Here is an 11,131-nt window from a genome sequence, read left to right on the forward strand (position 1 = left end):
GGATGTTTAGCAGCATCCCTGGACCTCACCCACTAGATGCCAGCAACAGCTCCCTGCCCCGGTTGTGACAAGCAAAGATGTCCTCGGACATTACTCCAAGCACCGAGGTTGGGAACTGCTGTTCTCAAGGTTTCCAAATGCATCTCACGCCATAGGTCTATGCACAGAATAAATGAATGATTCACTGTTGACCAATGAAGGTTTTGTTTGGAGACAGGTGTTATAACAGCAGGAAGAAAACTCCCCAAAGAAAAAGTGTGCTATCATCTGAAGCATCTCCCGAGTCCAGCCCTGCACCCCCACATGCATCCCCACATGCATGTGCTGCCAGGAATCAACCGAGGCCTTGTTTCTGTCGCAGAAAATTGATGGAAGCAATCCTTGCTTGTGTGCCAGGATGCCTGTCCAGGTGAAGCCAGTGGGAGTCTCTCCAGATTCTAAGGCAGTGATGGGAAAGTGAAGGAAGCAGAAATGACCAAGGGCCATCCTCTGTCAGTAATTCACTCTGTCAGCCCTCCCTAAGCCGGGTGGTGGGTGTTATGCATCAGGATGCCGGGCTCTTGTGGGGTGATGAGAGGGACTCATACGTGGCCAAGCTGTGACTCAAACGTGGCAGGACTCCAGAGCCCACTGGCTTCACTCTGCCCTCTTAAATTCTACAATTAGAGCTTCTGAGGGGAGGGCAACCCATTGACTTAATTGTTCACTCACCTGTAAAGAGGCAACATGAGATTTTCTCCCATTCATTTGTGTCCTGATGTTAGGCTGGAGCACAGAGCAGGGGCCATAGGACACCTATGGGCTGAAGAGAACCCTGGGTAGAAGACAGGGTGTGCGTGTTTCACGATGGTGCCAGGAGCTGGCCCTTTGCTATAAACCAGGTCCTATTTTGGGCGTGCTGGGAAGTTCAGTAGTAGCGTTCCATAGACACTTCTGAGATGCACAGACACCTTTCCTGCCTAATGTGGCCAGGAAAAATTACCCTGATAAAACCAATGACATCATGGATTAGAACCTGAGGACCGTGCAGTCTAGCGGTTCCCGATCTTGCTGCCTATTAACATCACGGGGGCCCTGTCACGGCTCCCCAGGTGATGTGAGTAGGCAGCAAAATCAAGAACCACTGGCCCTCAGAGCCCTTGCTGCCAGTGAACAGGCAGCGGTCGATGTCCAGGCCACTCCCCACCAACTAAATCGGGGTCTCCAGGATGGGCTCGTGCCTCCGCGGTTCCTGGTTCCCCCAGTGCAGCTGGGACCTCCTTCAGTAATCCAGTGCAGGATTCTCACACCGTAATGCGCATCTGAACGAATCGGGGTGCTTGTGAAAATTTGAATTCTGGCTCAAGAGGCTTGGATGAGTCTGAGATTCTGCTAGGAGCTAGGAAAAGTGTGATCCAGAGCTAGGAAAAGTGTGATCCAGAGCTAGGAAAAGTGTGATCCAGAGCTAGGAAAAGTGTGATTCTTGGATGCTTGTAACTGGGAGCTTGTTAGAGGTGCAGGATCTCAAGCCCCACCCAGAACCTAAGGATCAGAATCTACATTTGAAAAAGGTGCAGGCTTGTTGAATATATGTCCCTAGTTTGAGACAACTTACTACAACCTGAAGCCTCTATTTGCTCATGAGGAAGTGAGGTCCAGAGAGATGGGGTCCTGGACCCCATAGCTATTCAATGCAAAAAGCTTTAGGAACTGCGCTTGCCTGCAACCCAAGTGCCTTCTTCCCACCCTTGCTTGTCTCACTGAAGACTGCATTTGTTTCTCTGACAATGATGATTTCAGGCAAGGTATAAAACTTGCTCCTCCTGTTACATTTAATTCACGCATGAAACCAAACCCAAAAATGTAGAAAGGAAAGAGAAGAAATGGGGCTAAAAAAGATCTAAAAATGGGACAGAAGCAAGGTGCCTTTTTCATCTTCTCTTTGATTAAAAAAGGTCTGTGAGCTCGAAGCCCACAGATATGTGACTCAGTGCAGACGAGGGGAAACTCCATGGGAAGTTTTGGATCCTTCCTATTAGAAGAAATAGGAATTTAGCCCAGCTCAGGGAAAACATATGAGCTTCCTTTGACTCTCCCAGGATGAGCTAGTTTCAGCATCGTGGTGAAAAAAAAAAGTAATACAAAAGCGTTCAGCAAAAGGAAGTGCTGTTTCCTCTATTTCTGAACCTACAGAGAGCTAAAATGACGCTGATGAGTCAGAAGCCAGCGCCCCTGAGGGAGCCACCAAAGGAAGACACTGAGCTTTTAATGTTTCCTTAAAGGGCAGCCCTAACCCCTCCCAAGGCGGAGCTGATTTTTGGAAATAGCCAAAAGTGGTTTCAAGTCACATCAGGTGATTGAGGTGGGTGACCAAACACAGCACGATGTTAGAAACAAATCCAAATGTGACAATAAGTGACATTCCTGGTTTATTTATTTATTTTAAGACGGTGGTCTCTATCTGTCACCCAGGCTGGAGTGCAGTGGCATGATCACGGCTCACTGCAGCCTCTACCTCCCAGGGTCAAGCCATCCTCCCACCTCAGTTTCCCAAGTAACTGGGACTACAGGCATGTGCCACCATGCCCAGCTAATTTTTTTATTATTTATTTTTTGTGGAGACGAGGTCTCGCTATGTTGCCCAGGCTGGTCTCAGACTCCTAGATTCAAGTGATCCTCCCACCTCTGCCTCCCAAAGTGCTGGGATTACAGGCATGAGCCACTGCACCGGGCCTGGTTTCTTCATGTGGGCTGTCACCTGGCTCTAGAAGGCAGTTTCTTATAAAAGTCCCAGCTGCGGCTTGAGCAGGAACAGCTGCATGGACAACAGCATGGAGCTTCTCAAGATGCCTCCTTTGAAGGGCAAAAGTGGGTTTGATGGGCTGTTCAAAGCGGGTACCCGAAGGTCACATTCCCTGCATCCAACTCCCACTCCCACTCCTTCCTTCCTTCCTTCCTTCCTTCCTTCCTTCCTTCCTTCCTTCCTTCCTTCCTTCCTTCTTTCCTTTCTTTCTTTCTTTCTTTCTTTCAACAAGCTTGGGCAAATTTTATTACAGGAAAATTTTGCATGGTTTACTTTTCACCAGTCTGTTCTGGTGTGCTTCTAATGATGTCAGAATCACCTGGATCAATGATAGCCATTGTGCACACTCTGTAGTATTTTCCACATGCTGTGCCCAGTCCAATATTATTGCCACCCTAGTGATGGACACCAATTTTGGCCAACATTCCATAGCTGGGCGGTTGTTAGTGAGAATGACCAATTTTACTTTGCCCTGTCTGATCATCTTCAGAGTCTGCTTGTACCCCAGCTTGTACTTTCCACCTTTCATAACGAGTTGGAGCCTACAGTTGATTGACTCCAGGAACTTTTTCTTCTTCTTTGTGGCCACCAACTTCCTGCCTTAGGTGCAGGATGACCCCCAACTGAGAGCAGCCACTAAGATGGCCTGGGAGCGAGAAAAGCCTCATTTCTTTCATAAAGGTGATTGCCCATTTTCAAACACAAGATAGGGGTTTATTGAGGGTGCCACCAAGGAAAAGGGGGTCACCACCTGAGAAGGGGCTATGGGGGGCTGCCATGGCAGGTGGCAGAGGGCAGAGCAAAGAAGGGGCAGACATCGCCCCTATCAGTTTGCTTGTGCTGCACTAACGAAGTACCACAGATCGGGGCTTAAACAATGGAAACTTACTGTCTCACAGTTCTGGAGGCCAGAAGTTCAAGATCAAGGTGTGAATAGGGCTTGTCCCCTCTGAAACCTGTGGGGCAAATTTCTCCTTGCCTCATCCTCACCTCTGTGGGTTGCTGGCAATCCTCGTCATTCCTGGGCTTCCAGCTGCATCCCCCTAATCTCTGTTTCTGTTATATGGCATTCTTCCTGTGTCTCTATCGTCACCTGGCTGTCTTCCTGTAAGGACAGCAGTCATCATGGATTAGGGGCCCACTGTCCTCTGGCAGGACCTCATCTTAACTATTTACAACTGCAACATCCTGTTTCCAAATAAGACCACTGCCTGAGATACTGGGGGTTGGGACCTCAACGTATTTTTCTGGGGAGACACAAAATTCAATCTGTAATGCCACTTTTGTCAAAATTGTTTCTGGAATATTAATGAGGCTCATTCACTCCACCTGAGGGTTTTTTTTTTTTTTTTTTTTGAGACAGAGTCTCACTCTGCCACCCAAACTGCAGTGCAATGGTGTGATCTGGGCTCACTGTAACCTCTGCTTCCCGGGTTCAAGCGATTATCCTGCCTCAGCCTCCCGAGTAGCTGGGACTACAAGTGCCCACCACCCAGCTAATTTTTGTATTTTTAGTAGAGACGGGGGTTTCACCATGTTGCCCAGGCTGGTCTCGAACTCCCAACCTGAAGTAATCCGCCTGCCTCAGCCTCCTAAAGTGCTGAGATTACAGGCATGAGCCACCTGCCAGGCCTATTGTGCTTTTTTCCCTTCCTCCCCTAAGTGCTTACTGAGCAGGCTCCTGGCGGTAGGATGCAGAAGGCCTGAGTTAACAGGGCCTTTCGTTCACTCTGCAGGCTCTGGAGAGGCCCAAGGAGCAGGCTGGCGTCCCAGGGAAGACCCTGGAGGGGATGGAGGCCCCTGGCCCTGCCCACAGCTGACTATGTGGGAATCACTGGGGCAGCAGTGGGCCGGACCGCAGCCATGGAGGAGGTCAGGTCCTGGGCCAGGGCCTGGGGGTGGTTAGAGAGGAGTGAGTGGGGACAGCCTGCTGCAGCTTGACCCATCCTTGGGCACAGACCTCCCTGCTGCTCCTTGGCCCTCCCTCCGGGAGGCACAGCCTCAGCCTCCTGCGTTCTTTCCTCTGCAGCTGCCTGGGTTGCCTGCGCTCAGCCTTGAACACCCTCCAGGCCTTGAAGCTCTGCTACCCCACGCGGAGCCCCCATTTCAACAGACGCAGACACCCCAAAGCCCCTTCCCCACAGCCCGAAGAGAAGCCCTGGCTCTTAAGAGAGAGCAGAGAAGCAGAGGCCCCGGGACGCGCCCCCCAGACCTCCCCCTCTCCCCAGCACCCAGGGTGGGAGCACGCACTTCCCGTGGCTGGGGGAACAAACTGCCACACACAGGGAGGCTGAACACAACAGGAGTCTATTCCACACAATCCTAGAGGCCAGAGGTGGTGACGTCAAGGTGCTGGACGGCCGCCCTCCCATCGGAGGCTCCGGGGAGAATCCGTTCCTTGCTCTTCGGCTTCCCGGGCTCAGGGCAGCACTCCTGCAACCTCTGCCTCCATGGTGACATCGCTTCCCCTCTTCTGTGTCAAACGTCCCTCTGCGTCCCTCTCCACCAGAATAATCCCCTCATCTCAAGCTCCTTAATTTAATCACACCTGCAAAGCGTTTGCCGCATGAGGTAACAATTACAGGTTCCAGGAATTAAAACCTGATATATTTGGAGGCCATTATTCTGCCTACACAGAGGGGCTGGCTTAGGACACCCGTCCTTGTTGCCGGGTAAAGCTGCCCAGGGAGCCTGGAGGAAGCCTTCTCTGTCTCTTTCAGCCCCCACAGGTACCCCAAGGGAGCCGCCACTGAGGTCCTCGGGCTCTGATCCAAGTATGACGTGACAGCAAGTCCACTCCTTTCCCCGCTGACTCTGGCACAAGTTTTCCGGGTGGCCAGGGATGGGTGTGAGCAGCCCAGAGTAGGGGCCGGCCCAGGCTCGGCCAAGGCCCACACATCTGCCTGGCGCAGTCATGCCCAGCTCCATGTGAGATGGGACCACCAGCGCTGGCCACCTGGGTGGCTTCCCTGAGGGCCAGCTCGCAGCTCTTCGCCAATATCTCATCCAAATCTGCAGATTCTAGACCGTAAGTCTTCGCTACTCAAAGTGGGGTGCCAGGGCCAGCAGCAGCCCCCCTCACGTGGGAGCTTGAAAAGAAGACCCTCAGGCCCAGCCGCAGCCCTTCTGCCTCAGAACCTGCATGTTTACCAGATGCCCGGGAGTCCTGGGCCCATGACAGTGAGAAACACGTGTAGAACCAACTCCAGTGCCTGTTCCCCTCCCACCAGTGCAACTGCTCATTCCATTCCAGAGCTGGTCTCTTCTCTCCTGGCAGGAGTGTGGGCTGCCTGCCTCCCCAGGGGATGGGCGTGTGCTTTGGAAGCCAAGCAGTGCTCATTTGGTTTATTTATCTTCCTGAGACTTAATCTATTTTGAATTTCAGATAACATTCTAAAAAGGCTTCGCTTGTTTTTCTTATCTGGAGTGCGCTCGTGTTGAACAAAGTTGAGAAACATTTCTGCGGCTGATCACGGAGCTTCAGACCCACCCTCTGTGTGGCTGCCTTCCCAGTAATCTCCAAAACCCATCTGGTTCGGGCCCTTCCTGCAGTGAACATCTGCTGTTTGTCCACATGGCTCTCCTCACTTCCCTTTAGAAAAGGTCTCCTCCCAGGGGGAGGAGGCTACCAATCACAGCAGGCCCACCCTCTCCTCCACCCATCACATGATGCAGGTCATGTGGTGGTCACATGACACAGGCCAGCCTCTGTAAAGCATCTGTGCCCCGGCCACAGTTGATTGGTCCGCTGTTGACACGTGACTGAAACTAGACCAATCAGAATTCTTCCTTCCCTGGGGCTTTTAAAGTCAAAGGTGAGAAATTGTCTGCTTTTCAGGGATCTCTAACCTGCAATGATGTCAGAGAAGTACTGCTACCTAGAGGTGCTGGCTCATGGTAGCCTGCCCTATGGAGGTACCTGCCTCCTGGTACCCTGCCCTGCAGAATTTTTCTGCCACACAGAGGTTCCCTGCCACATGGAGAATGCCCACCTGCAGGGGGAGGAATGACACCAGGCACAGAGAAACCTAGGTCAAAGTCGGAGCCGCAGGGCATCTGGGCTCCATTCCAGAGCCACGTTATACTTCCTGATGTCCCTGCACTCACTACAGTTCTTAGAGCTCCCCAGAGTCCTAACACATTCCCTTTTCTGTCTAAACTAGTTTGAATTTGATTTCTGACTTTTGCAACAGAAAAAGTCCTAACACATTTCCATTTTGGAAATCTTCGGATAGCAGCCATGTTGGAGTACAGGATATCATCCTCCTTATTGCCATTCGGAGACCTTTCCAATCTCACTCCATGTCCCTCACCTCTTCCCATGGAAATTTAGCTCTTGCACTTGACTCTTCCAAGGTACAGATATAGCCAGGGTTCTTTCACGCACCTGCTGGACTATTCCAGACCCCTGTGAGGCTCTCCCGGGTGCCTGTTGAGCAATTCCAACTACCTGCAGGACTTTTCCAGTTCTTTGGTGGTGGTTCTTTTTTGAGACGGGGTACCACTCTGTCATCCAGACTGGAGTGCAGTGGTGCAATCATGGCTCTCTGCAGCCTTGATCTCCCAGGCTCAGGTGATCCTCCCACCTCAGCCTCCCGAGTAGCTGGGACTACAGGCATGCACAACCATGCCTGGCTAATTTTTTGTATTTTGTGTAGAGACAAGGTTTCGCCATGTTGCCCAGGCTGGTCTTAAGCTCCTGGGCTCAAGCAGTCTGTTCACCTTAGCCTCCCAAGTAGCTGGGACTACAGGCATGCACCACCACGCTCGGCTAATTTTTGAATTTTTGTAGAGAGCGGGCGTCTCACTAATGTTGCCCAAGCTGTTCTAGAACGCCTGGGCTCAAGTGTCGGCACTTCGACAACAACATTATCCCATCTCATTGTTTACAATTAGCATCTCTCTGTCCCCTTGCTAGGCTGTAGGCATTCCAGAGAGACATTGGGCCTGGTAGCCCAGGGTCCTAGTGGATTTCGGATCATAGAACATGCCCAACACGTGTTATTAATGGACCACCCAGCCCCTCAGTGTGGATTTTGAACTCCGTGTTGGTGAACATACTATGTTTCGGTGAATGTTTGCGAATACTCTCAGAAAGGCCATAACCCACCTCCCTGCCTCAGCCTCCACCTCTGGAAAATGCAGGAAATAAAAGCTCTCCCTCATGGGCTTGTCAGGAGGACTCAGTGTCCGCGAAACATTCAGGACAGTGTCTGGCATCCAGTAAGCATCTCAGAGCATTTTGTGTGTCATTTACATTTTCTGTCCTCCCCCACCTTCTCTGTTTCGCTCACCATTTCCTTCTCATCTTCTCCTGCTATTTCTTCACCCCATCCCTGTCTGTCAGCCGAGGGAATCATTGGATAGCATGGGCACCCACCTCTGCAACAGGGAAATGCTTGGGGCTGGCTGTTTGGCAGCTGAGAAGATCTGCTGAGATGCCCCTAAATAGAAGAAGGCTCCCTCCAACTATGTGTATCTATCCCATCTGCTTCTTTCCAACCTCACCCCCACTGCCCCAGTTTAGAGCCTCTGTCTAGACAGGTGCTGATCTCTGACCGTCTAGATGTAATCCCTGGTTTATCTCTCTGGGAGCACCAGGTGGAGACCCCTGCAGAGGACATGCGGCAGCTGCGCTGGCTCAGGGAGTTAGCACAGGCTCCAGCATTCTTTCAGCCCCCAGTGTTCGCTTAAAAGGTGAAAACGCTCGTTTTCTTTTGCACACGTGCTTTTGGCTCTCATGACTCAATTCCCACCAGTCAGAATCTCTTAATAAACATGAGCGTGTGAGTAGTCAGTGCCAACTGTCTGGTTGTATTCTCTGAGCAGCCAGGTGAGCTTGAGAATGTCCTTCTGTCATCCAAGTGTGCAGCCCTGGACCCGAGTCAGGGCACTGGGCAGGGAGGGGCCCTCTTGGTGAACCCCCTAGGTCAGCAGCTGGCAGCACACCTGGAAGTTGCTTCCTCACAGCTGGATCATGCTACTAAGTTCCACCACGCTGAGCTTTCAGAGTGACTCAGTGTTGTCATCCTTCTCTTCGTACAAGGACAAGAGTCATTGGATTCAGGGCCCACCTTAAATTCAGGATGATTTTATCTCATGATTCCTCACTGATTACAACTGCAAAGACAGTACTTTCGAGTAAGATCACGTTCGCAGATTCCGAGTTTACCTGAAATTTGAGGGGAAACATTCTACCTACTACCGTGTCCATCCCTCCCCTTACTGCCAGGACCCCAGTTCCAAGAGCCCCTTCTCTGCCCTCATGCCAGGGCCCTGGCACCCAAGTTTATTGGGCCCTTGGACCATTACATAAGAGTTCCCCACTCCCCTAAAATCTGATCTCTCCCAACATTTCAGAGCCCCACATGCCACTTAAAAATTCCCCAGAATTTATGGGAAAGAAATGTACATGACATTGATGTTATCAAAATGTCCATGAAGTGACATCCACTTTTTGTTCTTCTGATCCATTTTATGTTCTCTGGAGCAGGTCTTTAACACACCAGAAAGGCCTTCATAAGAGGAACTGTTTATGACAGAAAAGAACAGCAGCATTCGGAAAGGTTTATATCTTTTAAGGTTTTGTTTTGATTTTAATTGCAGTAAAATATAAGAAAGTGTAGCATTTTAACCATTTTTGTTTTGTTTTGGTTTGAGGTTTTTTTGTTTTGTTTTGTTTTTGACGGAGTCTCGCTCTATCACCAGGCTGGAGTGCAGTGGCACGATCTCGGCTCACTGCAAACTCCACCTCCCGGGTTCAAGCGATTCTCCTGCCTCAGCCTCCCGAGTAGCTGGGATTACAGGTGTACCCACCACACCCAGCTGATTTTTGTATTTTTAGTAGAGGCAGGGTTTCTCCATGTTGGCCAGACTGGTCTCAAACTCCTGACCTCCAGTGATTCACCTGCCTCGGCCTCCCAAAGTGCTGGGAACCACCATGACTGGCCTGACTGTCCTCTTGTTCCAGATTGTCTTTTCAGATCCAGCAAACAGCCTTGGAGAAGGAAAGAGGTGGTGTCTCCCTACAGCACAGAGAGCAGGTTTGGTTATTACCTAATATTTTAAAGATAATGTCTCCCTCTGGGGCAAAGGTTAGGTGTGTTTTCTTACCACCCATTATAAAACATCTGCATCCCCTGAGCTCAGGGTTTTCCCTCGGTGATGCAAATTCACCGCATGGCAGCATCCACCTGGGCCTTCCACGTCACCCCCATGGGGTTTTTGGGACATAGGAAACCAGTGCAAACATTAAGCTTGTATTAACCATGTCTTCCATCCTCTGTATTCTGGTATCTGGGACCTTGCTGACCCTGGAGGGACTGCCCCACCCAGTACTAGCCCATCCCCAGAGATAGTGAACCAGGCTCCTGCCAACACGCTTCTCAAATGCAAACTGACCAATCTTAAGCCCATGCCCCAGACACCTCCTCTATTGGGTTTTCACACTCCAGGCCACTATCCACCTGCCTAATCACCCTGGGAGCAAGTACCAGACAGGTAGGGACACAACAAGGCTTTTGCCCACATGTCCGCTGTCTCCTGAGCCTGCTGACAACGCATGTGGCCCTGAATAGCTCAGCGTGGCCCCTCCTCCTGGGAGCTGGGAGTAACAAACTGTCCTTTCAATGACAATCATCCCCTGATCTGTTGGCCTTACTGTAACTCAAATATTGCATTAATACACCATATTTTATAGCAAAACTTATGCTGCTTGCTGTGCTGTGAGTAGCAAAGTCCTTTGTCTCTGCCCCGGGAGTCTCGCATCATTAGGCAGCATTTGTCAAACTGGCAGGCTAACTGCTAGCCTAGGAGTAGGTAAAATCTCAGACCCTTTATAGCTCTTGACAAGACCCAGGTCTGCTACTGCTGTGGGTTTCACAGGAACTGTGGCGTTCGATGGAAGAAACAGACGATCTGGAAGCAGAGAAGATGCCTTTCCCGTCTCCCCCTGCTCAAACTGGGTGTGAGAGGAAGTTGGATCCACTGGAAAGAGCTATGGGTGGGCAGGGAGCTGGGTTCTCTGGGTTTTTTAGAAGGAGGAAGGAAGTTTGAGGTCAGAGGAGGATTTGTCAGCCCCAGCTGTGGAGTTCTCAAGCAGATCCTCTCAGACTTCAACGCGCACATGAATCGCCTGGGAATCTGATTCTGACTGTGGGTCCGGGCTGGGTCCCAAGATTCTGCATTTCCAAAGCTCTCCCAGGGGATGCCGATGCTGCGGGTCCTCCTTGGACCACACTCGGAGGAGCCACTCACACTGGAAGATACACTCAACGTAAGGCCACACTCACTGGCATGCCTGGAGGAGGGGGAGGGGAGGGCTTCCGTATGGCTCCCACCCGGACCCCA

At 51.1% G+C, this 11,131-nt stretch overlaps 1 pseudogene; it reads right to left on the reverse strand.

Moving 5' to 3' along the window:
• Positions 1 to 3,051: 3,051 nt before the first annotated feature.
• LOC108539676 (60S ribosomal protein L30-like) lies at positions 3,052 to 5,698 on the reverse strand (annotated as a pseudogene).
• Positions 5,699 to 11,131: the final 5,433 nt, after the last annotated feature.

This window comes from Rhinopithecus bieti, unplaced genomic scaffold (genome assembly GCF_001698545.2).
Source record: "Rhinopithecus bieti isolate Rb0 unplaced genomic scaffold, ASM169854v2 scaffold_17184, whole genome shotgun sequence".
Taxonomy (NCBI): Eukaryota; Metazoa; Chordata; class Mammalia; order Primates; family Cercopithecidae; genus Rhinopithecus; species Rhinopithecus bieti.